This window comes from Microtus pennsylvanicus, chromosome 2 (assembly GCF_037038515.1).
Source record: "Microtus pennsylvanicus isolate mMicPen1 chromosome 2, mMicPen1.hap1, whole genome shotgun sequence".
Lineage (NCBI taxonomy): Eukaryota > Metazoa > Chordata > Mammalia > Rodentia > Cricetidae > Microtus > Microtus pennsylvanicus.
The window spans coordinates 130,750,096-130,763,877 of NC_134580.1; positions in this window are offsets into that span (position 1 = coordinate 130,750,096).

The window sequence follows — 13,782 nt, forward strand, 5'->3', positions numbered from 1 at the left end:
GTATCATTCTATTTACTGCTAATGCCAATCTTTGATGTGGGATTCCTCTCTGTATGCTGTGAATATGTTTTATTACCTTTGGTTAATAAAGAATCTGTTTAGCCAATAGTTTAGCAGAGTAAAGCCAAATGGGAGATCTGAACAGAGATATATAGAGAGAATAGGCAGAGTCAAGGAGATGCCATGTAGCTGCTGAAGGAGAAAGGTGGAATGGCAACACCTTATGTTGGCCATAGCTTTGTGGTGATACATAGATTAATAGAAATGGGTTAGTTTAAGATGAAAGAGCTATCTAGAGAGATAACTAAGCCATTGGTCAAATATTATTATAACTAATAAAGTTTCTGGGTGATTATTCAGGTCTGGGCAGCCAGGAAATGAATGAGCAGTCTTTGCTTACAAATCTTTGTAAGAAATCAGTTAAGGATTCTTTTGGGCCTTGTACGACTTTAGAAAATGACTCAATTTTCTTTCCTACTTCTTCAATTCTGTCCCAAGCATTCAAAGCTGCTGCATGGCATAAAGTCAGGGTGTGGCCATCATATAGAGATTGCTTTTATACATTAGCATAATCTCATCTCAAAGAAGTTGGTCTTATGAGATTTCCATACCTCTGTCCCTACTTTGTTGTTCAATGTTCTTAGCTTTATCTTTCCATCAAGTCCTCCATTGTAATTGAGGACTAGGCTCCAAAACTGCTGTAACCAAGTCTCTCCAGTATGGAGAGATAATTCTATTATGAGTTGACCAAGAGTTTAACATCTGCTTCACAAAAGGTGACTGCATGCCATCTGAGGCTACTGTTTCCTTGAATCTCCTTAAATAAAACATTTGCACAGGATTCCAGTGAGTGCTTAAACAGTCTTGGGGACATCTGTCTTTTGGCAGTTCCTGTAAGGTGACTGGATGTATTAAATTTGGTTATTTGAAAACCTTAGGTGTTCCTCTCTAACCTTACAATGCAATGCTGAAATTGATTCTCCTTTAAATTCTTCTTTCTGGATCTGAATATCTCTTATCAAAATAATTAATATTATGACAATACCAGTTAGGTTGATTATCCCTTCATTTCATTGATTTAATTCTTTCAATTTTAAATCATGCATTGCATAATCATACAGAGACCTAACTCTCTCCATTGTAATAGTGTTTCCCCCTTTTTTTTTAAAAAAAAAAACTCTCTCTTTTAACTAATTCCTCCCTTTAAGAAATCCCAATTTTCTCACCAAATTTGCTGGCAGTGATGATGAAGATGTGAAGCTGACTTCTTCTGAGTAGAACAGTAGACATCTGAGTGGGTTTCAAGGCAGATCTCTAGTTTGGCAGCAGCCGGAGAAGTGGGGTTCAGGGAAAGCCCACAATCCACCAGGAGAAAAGAAAAGAAAACCCTAGCTGACAGGCTGCTGACTACGGCCGTGTGTAGCTCTGGTCTGTGCCATTGGCTGCAAAGCCACGGGCAAGCAGCTTTTTTATGAATTCGTGCCCTAAAGTCGGGAGCCAGATGTATCACGAGTTCTAATCAGTCTTAATAATAAAAACCCAGAGTCAGATATTAGGGTGTGAAAGCTGAAAGATCAGAGAAGCAAATCAGCCAGAAATCCTCAAACCAAGTCTCAGACTGAATGTGCTGAGCTCCCGTCTCCTCCCACCTTTTATACCTCTCACCACCCAGCCATATTCCTTCCTGTCTCCACCTCCCTAGTGCTGGTATTAAATGTTTGTACCACCACTGCCTGTCCTCTATTTTAGCTAATAGCTAACTCCACACTCTGGTCTTCAGGCAAGGTTTATTTGTTAGATCACAAAGAAAATATTACCACATATATGCAATACAATGAAAAAATTTACACATGTACCTAATTATTTTATGGTGGCAGGAACTTGAACTCAAGGCCATGCACATGTTAGATAATGCTCTCCCACTAAGCTATATCCCTGATGTATCTAATAAGTCTTTTATTTATGTTCCTGTGGTACCACCACTCAGATCAAGTTGCAGATCAATCAACCTACAAAGTTCCCTTTTGTCCCCTTCCAGTAAATCTCTGTCCCATTAGAGGTAAGAATTTTTAAACTAATTTCTGGTATCATAAGCTTATTTTTGAACATCTTATAAACAGAATATGTAACATGCACTCTTTTGTGTTACCCTAAAAATGTGACGCAGCAAACGGACCACTCTTGGTTATGATACAATGAATGAACTGCTTGGTTATAACTTCATCCTGCAGAGATAGGGTTCTGATGACCAGCACCCACCGCCAGTTAGAAATGACGTCATTCATTCATCCAGCAGCTCCACAAAAACCTTCAGAGGTGTGAAAACTCTGAGAGGTTCCAGAAACTCGGTAACAACAAGAATCCCATTTTTCAGTTTTAAAAATGGATAAAATTTGACTATAGACAAGCCTCCAAAGAAAATAGACAAACGACAAATAAGCAAATGAAAATGTTTAACTTCAGGGGAGACTGGTGAAGTATAAATCAAAATCATAGTGAAGGATCTGGGCAAACAGCTCATGGAAAATGCAAGCATAGGACTTAAGTTTTACTTTCCGGCACCCATGGAAAAGGCCCGGAGAAACTGTTTGCACCTGTAATCCTGGTGCTGCGGAGGCAGAAAGGCAATTCCCTCGGGCTTCATGTCTAGATAGTTTTGTAGAGTGGGTTCCAGGGTCAGTGGGAAACTATCTTTAAAAAAAAAAGACAGAGAGTGATAAAGCAAGAAACTCAGCTTCTATGCTACACACACCACACACACGCAATGCACAAATTAGTGCTCATGTGCACAGCCACAATCACAATGAGAAACTGGCTGAAATATAGCTCACTTGCTAGTGTGCTTGACTAGTATTCATGAAGGAATCTCTGAGACTGATCCCCAGCACAGCAAACACCTGTAATCCCAGTACCCAGGAGGTGGAGGCAAAAGAATCAGAAGTTTGAAGTCAGCCTAGACTACGTGAGATACTGTCTCAAAAGGGGGGGAGGGGGCAGAAATAACAACTGTCAGCAAGGACATGGAGGACTAGGAATCCTTATGTATTATGAGTGGGACCGTAACTGTGGAAAACAGCCTGACAATTCCTCAAAAAGTTAAATATGGGATTATTACATGATTATTAGCACTTCCATCCAATTTAAGATATTTATCCAGAAGGAAAAAAGTGGGCTTGAAAAGATCTCTGTACACTCATGCTCACGGTTGTTATGACAACCAAAAATGGAAGCACTTCACGTGTCCTTCCGCAGATGAAGAATGAGCAGAGTGTGGCTTATATTGTGAAACATTACTCAGCCTTGAAAAAGAAGAGGCTACAAAGATAATGTGTGCTTGACATAAACAAAGCCTTAAATTCAATTCCCAGCACAAAAAAGAAAAGAAAAGAAATAAAGTTTGATACATACCACAGGGCTGGAGAGATAGCTCAGTGGTTAAGAGCATTGCCTGCTCTTCCAAAGGTCCTGAGTTCAATTCCCAGCAACCATATAGTGGCTCACAACCATCTGTAATGGGGTCTGGTGCCCTCTTCTGGCCTGCAGGCATACACACAGATAGAATATTGTGTATATATAACAAATAAAATAAATAAAAAAAGAAAAAAGATACATGCCACAGTGTAGCTGAACCTTGATTTTTATACCAAGTGAAAGAAGCTTAAAAGAACAAATATTGTGTTCCTCTAATTGAGGAAGCACAGTCAGTTCACAAGGACAGAAAGTAGATTACTGGTTCTAAGAAGCTGGAAGAAGGGGAGCTCTAGAAGCCTTTCATGAGTGCAGGGCTCCCGTTACTGAAGGGTGATGATGTGGGTCTCTCTCTCTCTCTCTCTCTCTCTCTCTCTCTCTCTCTCTCTCTCTCTCTCTCTCTCTCACACACACACACACACACACACACACACACACAGAGAGAGAGAGAGAGAGAGAGAGAGAGAGAGAGAGAGAGAGAGCCTGATATCATCAACCTCCACCTTTAAGACAGGGTCTCACTGTGTAGCCCTGGCTGGCCTGGAACCTGCAGAACTCTCTGCCTGTCTCTACCTCCCAAGTGCTGGGATAACAGGTGCTCGCCACCATACCTGGCACCAACTCACTTTTTATTATTGCATTGTTATTATTTCAAGTATATGTATATTGTGGGGGGGGTACAGTGCCCACAGAGGCCAAAAGAGGGCATGGAGTTGCTGTTACAAGTAGTTACAGGCCGCAGGATGTGGGTGCTGGGAAACAAATTCTGCTCCTCTGAAGAACAATGAACATTTCTAACTGCTGAGTCCTCTTTCCAGCCTCCCACAAAAACAAACAACAAAGCCTCTTAATTTCATTTTTTTTTCTTAATTACACTTTAAAACTGCACTTTAGAAAATTTATTTCGCAGGGCTGGAGACGTGGCCCAGCAGTTAAACACTGACTGATCTTCCAGAGGACCCAGGTTCAATTCCCAGCACCCACATGGTAGCTTACAACTGTCTTTGACTATAGTTCCAGGGGACCTGACACCCTTACAAAGGAAAAACACCAATGCACATAAAAATAACATTTAAAAAATTATTTTGCATGTATGTGTGTCTGTATGTGTGGGGTCATGCTTGTGCGAAAAAGTGTGTGTGTGGAGATGAGAGGACGACTTTGTGGAGCTGGTTCTCTCCTTCTACTTTGTGGGTCCAGAGAACAAACTCAAGTTATCAGGTTCGGGAGCAGGCGCCTTTACCTGCTGAGCATCTCACCAGCCCCTAGTTTTTGTTTTTGTTTCTGTTTTGAAAATCTCATGTAGCTCAGGATAGCCTCAAACTTGCTATGTAGCTGATGACTTTGAACTTCTGAACCTACTGCATCTACCTCGTAAGTACTGGGATTACAGGCATGAACTACCATCCCTGGTTTTGATCATCCCATTTTTATTTTGTTGTTCATCTCTTTAAACTAAAGTTGATGGGTTTTCAGGATGTCCAAGGGTGCAGGGAGTGGAGGAGATAGGGAGCCACTTTGTAGGCAGAGACTGCTCGTTCGTTTCCCGACTGCTCAGATCCAAAAACATCACACAGAAACCACATTAATTACAACACATTACATTGGCCAATGACTTAGGCATGTTTCCAGCTATCTCTTACACCTTGAACTAACCCAATTCCATTAATCTATGTATTAGCCCGAGGCTGTGGCTTCCTGGTAAGGATCTGGTGTCTGTCTCCTTCTGCAGCTACGTGGCATCTCCTTGACTCCTCCTACTATCTTTATATATCTCTGTTCAGATTTCCCAGTTGGCTTTACTATGCTAAGCCATTGGCTGAAACAGATTTTTTTATTAACCAATAATAATAAAACATATTCACAGTATGCAGAGGGGAATCCCATATCACCACTTCAGCATCTGTGTAGGTAGCAGGATTATAAATACTTCTTGTCCAGGGGAAGGCAGCAGAGGAACAAAGCAAGCCATGAATTTATTGGTAATTATCCAGGAGGACAGTTACAGGGTCAGGACTGAAGCCAAAGCACTCAAGGCAGATTCTACCTCTTCTACCTTTTAGCTACGTGGCATCAGGAAGATCCACCCTCCTGTACAGGTGAGGGAAAGCCAAAAGGAGACAAATCACGTGTCCTGCACGGCCCAGGGTATTTTCTTTTTTCTCTTGTTTGTGAATGATGTATGTGTACATGTATGCATGTATGTGAAGGCTAGAGGTTGAGGAAGGGTGTCTCCTCAAGTGCTGTCTTACCTGTGTGTTACACGAGAGTACGGGTGCATGCAAAAAAAATGAATTTGGGATTTAACTGAAATCAGGAAATGACAGCCAGCAATAAATCTGCATCTTGTGTGAGGGAAAAAACAAAACAAAGCAACAACAACAAAAAAACAAATGGGGTTCAAGCAGCAACATCTCACTGTTTTCAGGGTTCGCCATAAAAAAGGCCAAATGATAAGGCCTATATGTTTAGTTGCCACCTAAGTGGGCACCATTCACTGGGCAAACATTGCAGTGTTAATTCATTGATAGGTAACTCATTGACCAATAGGTGGCAGTAAAGGGCCTTGATACACAGACAAATGGAGGCGTGCCTCCTGAAGGGAAGGATTACTTTGTATAAAATTTATATATAAATGCTTAACTTGGGCAAACAGTGGAAGAAAGAATTTAAAATGGAAGAATTAGAGTGGTCACTACATGACTTAACAACCTGAACGGTATCAAGAGGTGACTTCCCTGAAGGTAGGTGATCTTAGAATTCAAAGATCAGGGTTTTTTTAAAAATATTTATTTATTTATTATGTATACAATATTCTGTCTGTGTGTGCCTGCAGGCCAGAAGAGGACACCAGACCTCATTACAGATGGTTGTGAGCCACCATGTGGTTGCTGGGAATTGAACTCAGGACCTTTGGAAGAGCAGGCAATGTGCAGGCAATGCTCTTAACCTCTGAGCCATCTCTCCAGCCCAAACATCAGTTTTTAAATATCCTGAAATTTAAAACTAAAAAAATAAAATAAAATAAATTTATTTTAGGTGTGTGTTTTCCCTGCATGTATGTGTTTGGATCTCATTCATTCAGTGTTCGTGGAGGCCAGAAGAGAGCAGCAAATTCCTTGGAACTGCAATTACAGATAGTTATGAGCCTTTGTGTGGGTGCTGAGAACCAAATCCAGGTTTTCTGCAAGAGCAACCAGTGATCTAAACCCCTGAGCCATCTCTCCAGTTCCCTGAAAAATTTAAACTTCAAATAGCAAATAATACAAAGGCATCAAAGTGTACAAATCATAAATCTGATGAGTCTTCACAAAAGGCACATGTCTAATCAGCATGTATGTGAAGAAATAAAATACTGGCTGGGGAGACTGCGCAGCAAGCTGTAGTAATAAGGGTGGCGGGGCTGCGTCCCCAGCACCCCAGTCGCCTGGCTAGCTTATGCCCCGAAATAACAACACACAAACTGTATTCATTTAAACACTGCTTGGCCCATTTCTATCTAGCCTCTTCTAGGCTAACTATCACACCTGGACTAGCCCATTTCTAATATTCTATGTAGCACAGCTAGGTGTGCTTACCGGGAAGATTCTAGCCTAGGTCCATCCTGGGTTGGAGCTTCATTGCGTGTGTCTGCCCAAGAGCCGGGAGCATGGCGTCTCTTCTGAGGCGTCTGCTCCCGTGGGGAGAGCTGTGGAGCCTGAGCTCACTTCCTCTTCCTCCCAGCATTCTGTTCTGTTTACTCCACCTACCTATGTTCTAACCAATAAAATGGGCCAAGGCAGTTCCTTTATTAGCCAATGACCTTCCTCCATCAGCAAGCAAAGGTGCCTACTACCAAGCCTGCACCTGAGCTCCATCTCTGGGACCATCCAGGAGAAGGAAAGAACCAACTTCTGCATGACAGCGCCTGAGCAGGAATGTAGGCACGCACACATGCACACACACACGCACATTTAGAAAGAGGAGAGGAGAGAGAGAAAGAGTAAGGGAGATGGAGGAAGGGGAGAGAAAAGATGAGCATGAACATGCAGTATGAGCACCATAAAACCCTCTCAATTCGCCTTCTAGAAATTACTAGGACTCTCCTTGGGATAAACAGCATTCTGACTTCTCACTCCACAGACTAGGCTTCGCAGTTCGGCTTCATATTCTGTAAATGGAACCACACAGAATGGAGTCTCTGAATCTGGCTTCTTTTGCTCAGTCTTTATATTTTTAAGACTCGTCTATGTTGTTGCACATAGTTGTAATTTACTCCATCTCGTTGCTGGGTAGCATTTTACTATGTGGATATAATATAGTTTCTCTGTTCTGTGGCTGCTGACTGCATTTGAGTTTTTCACTTTAAGGGTATTTTGGGTTTGTTGTGTTTTGTTTTTGTTTAAGACAGTGTCTCATGCCGGGCGGTGGTGGTGGGAGGCAGAGACAGGCGGATCTCTGTGAGTTCAAGGCCAGCCTGATCTACAAGAGCTAGTTCCAGGACAGGAACCAAAAGCTGCAGAGAAACCCTGTCTCGAAAAATCAAAAAAAAAAAAAAAAAGACAGTGTCTCACTATATAGCTCCAGCTGGCTCAGAACTTACTATGTAGTCTAGACTGGCCTCGAACTCACAGAAATCCACCTCCTTGGCTTCCTAAGAGCTGGGAGGAATGCCTGCCCTACTGTTCTCTGAAAGAGCAGGTAGTGCAGCTAACCTGAGACATCTCTCCCTCCCTCCCTCCCTCCCTCCCTCCCTCCCTCCCTTTCTCCCTCCCTCCCTCAAACAAGGCCTTACTATGTAGCTCTGACTGGCCCAAAACTCACTATGTAGACCAATGTGGCCTCAAACAGAGATCTACTTGCTTCTTCCTCCTAAGTGCTGGGATTAAAGATGTGCACAACTGGTGTGGAAAGTCCTTCTGTATATGTGTCACTTTTATTGGTTCATAAAGAAGCTGTTTTTGGTCAATGGCTTAACAGAGTAAAGCCAGGCTGAAAGAGATATATATAGAGAGAGTAGGCGGAGTCAGGAGACACCATGTAGGCACCAGAGGGGAAAGACATGAGCTACCAGCTGGAACCTTGCCAGCAAGCCACAAGCCTTGTGGTAAAATATAAAATAATAGAAATGGGTTAATGCTAGATGTAAGAGCTAGCTATCAATATGCTTAAGCTATTAGCCAAACAGTATTGCAAATAACATAGTTTCTGAGTGATTATTTTGGATCTAAGAGGCCAGGAATGAACAAGTGACCTCCACCTACAGATTGGTGCACCAATGTGGCCAACTAAATCCACTTAAAACCTGAGAGAGTTTGGGAAGGAATTCTAGACACACACGCACACAAAAAAAAAAACCCAGACTTTGACACAGCTTCTTGCTCTGTGTGTGTGTGTGTGGGGGGGCATGCAGCAATTCTCTTAAGAGAGGTCTTCCTGATTTAGCAGTAGCAAGAAAAAACAACCAAAACCAAACAAATAAAAAACTGTGTGGTTTCAAAATGGTGGCTCTTGAGCTGTGCTGCTAGCACAAACTTTGGCTCTTTTCAGGAGACTAAGCATTTAAATGGGTTTGTGAGCAGAGTGCCACAACTTACTTAATGGCAACACAGACCTGCTGCGACCTGACCCTGGATCTGGGGCAGAGAGAATGGCTCTCAGGCAGGGAACATGTTTCTGCCATGTTGGACTGGGCAGAGCCAACAGGCAGTGCCATGGAGTTGGTCCTAGCCATGCCTGCTTAGCATTAAAAAAAGCTGCTTCTGGTCAGAAAATAATTACAGATACACAATAAAGACAGATTCAGATAAAAAAAAAAGACCTCTAAGTGGGTCACAGTGTTGGATAAATGTACATAGGCTTGGGAGAGAAAAGAAAAAGAATATAGACAGTTACAAAAAGAAGTAAATGGTTTTTTAAAAAGGTAAAGTCTTTAGAGAGACAGAGTACAGACAGTCATAAATTAAGGGAATAAAGAAAAATAAGCCACTTAAAGATGGAATATACACAGAGATTCTGGATTATATGTAATATTGTGTTTAAATTATTTGACTGTGAAGGAGCTAACAACAGAGAGACATTTCATAGTATGGGTTGCTAAGCTAAACCAACATATATATTTTAAAGGTATATTGACTTCAAAATTTGGGTCTAAGGATATGTTGCTTTGGAAAAGAGATTCTTCTTTTGTTTTCACAGAAGATGGTGGATTCCTTCCAGACTAATGTCATTTGATGGACCAAGACCTCCTGAAAGGTCGCCGTGAATACCCACCCCACAAATTACTTCATCCAACAAAAAGCAGGAAGCAATTTGGAGAGAACTATGCCCAAATTCCTAAATATTGTTTATAAATGTTTGTTTACATTTAAAGGGGGAATATGTTATAGATATGAATACTTTGCATTGGTATGGATCTTGGTTTATTGATACAAATTTTAGATTAATTTTGTTTTATATATTTCTGCTCTTGATTAAAGTATTGTGTTTGTGCAGCTCATTTAAAAATGTAATGTAAAGCCGGGCGGTGGTGGTGCATGCCTTTAATCCCAGCACTCGGGAGGCAGAGGCAGGCAGATTTTTGAGTTCGAGGCCAGCCTGGTCTACAAGAGCAAGTTCCAGGACAGGCACCCAAACTACAGAGAAACCCTGTCTCAAAAATCCAAAAAAAAAAAAAAATTAAAAAGTTATTTTAAAAAAGAAAGAAATACAGGTTAATAGTCATCTATAACAGTAAAGCTTGTGGTCATGTTAGTTAGGTTTTCTAAATGTACAGAGATATATTTCAGATGGGTAGGGATTCTTCAAATCTTTCAGAAACCTTCAGAATATGGGATTTAAAATGTTTTAAGAACTTAGAACTTTTCATGACAATGAGACACAACTGCTCCTGGCAGCACCAATAACTTCAAGAGGAAGATGGTCATCGAAGAGGCTCCTTATGAATGGAGTTGGTTAGCCATTTGGGCAAGAAACTGCTATTGCCTGGACTGCTTGATGGTATGCTGTATGAACTGGACATTCAGGACCCACAGAAAAATGACTGCTTAACTTGCCTAAAGGTGAGATGGACCTTTGGGGTTCCTGCTTCATGAAAGAATCTGCCAGACATTCTGCAGGACACAGAAGGAAGTGACTGACAAACTGCCAATATAGGCGGAACTGTCTCTGAAATTTCCTGCTTCATGGAAAAGTCTGCCGGACACTTTGGGCCTGAAGGCTGAAGAAGGATGCCCCAACAGTACAGAAGAACTTTGGGTGACTGTCCAGGCAGCAAGATGTCTCTGTCAATTCTAGAGTCTTGGAAGTTGCTTATAATGCACTTCCTGTTAACTTAGGTAATACTGCATTCTTTTGGGGTCTTTGACAGAGTTGAAGAATAGATAGTTATAATTATAGATTTCCTTAGCGATGATAAAAGATAAAGTAGATATAAATATTTTAACTGTAATTCTTGCTTGATACCTGTTTTGATATATGTAATTTTACTATGTTAAAGTTAAAACCTTCCTTTTCATTTAAACAGAAAAGGGGAAATGGTGTGGGAGGTCCTTTTGTATATGTGTTGCTTTACTGGTTAATAAAAAAGCTGCTTTCAGCTAATGACTTAACAAAGTAAAAACAGACTGAAAGAGATGTATAGAGAGAGTAGGAAGAGTCAGGAGACACCATGTAGCCATCAGAGGGGAAAGACACTAGCTGCCAGCTAGAACCTTGCCAGTAGGCCACAAGCCTTATAGTAAAATATAAAATAATGGAAATGGGTTAATGCTAGATGTAAGAACTAGCTAGCAATATGCTTAAGCTTTTGGCCAAACAGTATTGCAAATGATATAGTTTCTGAGTGATTATTTCAGGTCTAAGCAGCTGGGAACGAACGAGCGGCCTCCGCCCACTCATGGCCACACCAGGCCTCTAAACTTTTTATATTTTATTTACATGAGATATTTTTCCTCATTCCTTATTTTTTGACCTCTTTGTATTTTTGAATCTGAAGTATGTCTTTTTATAGACACTGAACTGCTGGATTTTATTTTTCTATCCAGTCTGATGAGGTTCCTTGATCAGATTGTTTTATCCATTCACATTTAATGTAACTGTTTGACAGTATTGGGGCTCAAGCCCAGAACTTCTTGAATAACTGGATAAGTGCTTTGCTACAGAACTACATCCTTGGCCCCATTCCCATTTATTTATTGACTTCTTGCATCTTTGAATGATGTAACTGGCCCAAATAATTTTCTTCCTCTTGTGGAAATATCTCTGAATTAAAAGATTTCTAAGAATCTGGCCTATAGAATTGATTAGTGCAATAATGATCATTTAAAATGCTCCCTAATATTAAGCAAGGGTCAAGAGATCCTGAAATAGCTGACCTCACTTGGTAGAGTGCTTACCTAGCACGTACGAAATCCTAAATTTAGCTCCCAGAACCACATAAACAAGGTGTGGTGGCACAAGACTGTAATCTAAGCTCTTGGGAGACAGAGGCAGGAGGACAGAAGTTCAAGGTTGTCCAAACTGCACAGTAAGTTTGAGGCCAGCCTGGGAAACTACCTCAAAAAAATGGTAAGGGAAATACCAAAAATTAATAGGCAAGTACTTTTAACCTTATGTTATTTGAGGCTCAGAGACTATTGTGACATTCTTCAAAGTTCCAAGTTTCTTATTTTATTTCATAATTAGTCTTAATATGAGGCAAAATTTCCAAGTTTCTTATGCTATTACAAGGCAGTACGGTGTAAATCAAATGAAAGCGGTTAGGACTAGATCTTAGAGAACGCTGACCTTGTCTTTTTCATTAGTGTCTCCAGTTCCATGGGCAATGCATGACAGTGTAGACTCATACTAACTTTAACGGAATCAAATTTAGTGCTCCACATGCTTCATATACTAAATAATAAAGGGGGCTTTCCCTTCCTTCCTTCCTACCTTTCTTCCTTCCTTTCTTCAATTTTTTTGAGGGCACTTGCTATGTAGCCCAGGCTGGCCTTAAAGTTATGATCCTTCTGTCTCAGTCTTCAATATACTAGGACAGTATTGAAACAAACTTCCTAAATCATCACAATTTCATTCAAGCTAATATTCAAGAATCGTAGCTGGATGCAGTAGCTCATACCTATAATCCAAGCTCTTAGGAGGCCATGGACGAGGACTGCTGTGAACTCTTTCTAGCAGCAGAGGAAGTGGGGAAAGGTGGCATTGGTGAAAATATAGTTCCATTTTTACTTTTTAAATATAATCTATAAATGTGCAGAAGGAAGTTGGGGGAATATGTGCTGAGTTATTGACAGTGCTATTCTTGCAAAGTGAGTTCTTTAGGAGGACAGATAAGCTATATTATACATTTCTGAAATGCTTGACATTTGAATAATTGTTACATCTGTCACGTGCATACGAGGCATAGTATAGAGCTCACTGTGTTGATATTGTACCTTAACTTCTCTGTATCATTAGCTTGTTTTATATTTTGTGGTGGTGGAGTTTGAACCCAGGACTTTGTGCATGTTGGGGAAGTGCTCTACCACTAAGCCACTTCCCACTGCCCAGCATCTCTCGCCTTACTTAATGTTTGTCTTGTTTAGGACTGAAATCTAGGTCGGGAGAGATGGCTCGGCTGTTAAAGGCTAGGCTCACAACCAAAAATATAAGGGCTTAAGTCTAGTGCCTGAAATATAGTGACTAATAAGACACACATGTGGTGGTTTGAATGCGAATGGCCTCCACAGGCTCATCTGCTTGAATACTTAGTCTCCAGTTGGTGGAACTGTTTGGGAGCATCAGGTGTGGTTAGAGGAGTTGTGTTACTGGAAATGGGCTTTGAGATTTAAAAAAAAAAAAATCGCCCAGCAATTCCTGGTGTTCTATCTTCTACCTGCAAATCAAGATGTGTGATCTCAGCTGCTGCTTCAGCCACCTGTGGGTATTCCATCACTCTGACATCATAGACGCTAACCCTCTGGAACCATAAGCTCAGTTAAACGCTTTCTTTTTAAGTTGTCTTGACCATGGTGTTTCATCACAGCAATAAAAGTAACTGATGCAGCTCGTACAAGTGACATTATCTATGAAAGATACTTGTCTGTTGTGTGAAATATTACCATTCATAATGAATAGCTCACCCAGTAATTGTGAAATTGGTTAAGAACACAAGTTGTAGAATCAGACATCCTGAGACTAAACCCATGTTCTTCTGTTTAATAGATAAGAAACTTTGGACAAGTCCTTTAAACGACTTTTTGCCCACATTCCACCAATAAGGGTAATAGTATCCGTACCTAATTCATGAGGTTTGTGGCAAAGATTAGGCAAGATCACTTCCATAAAGGGCTTGGA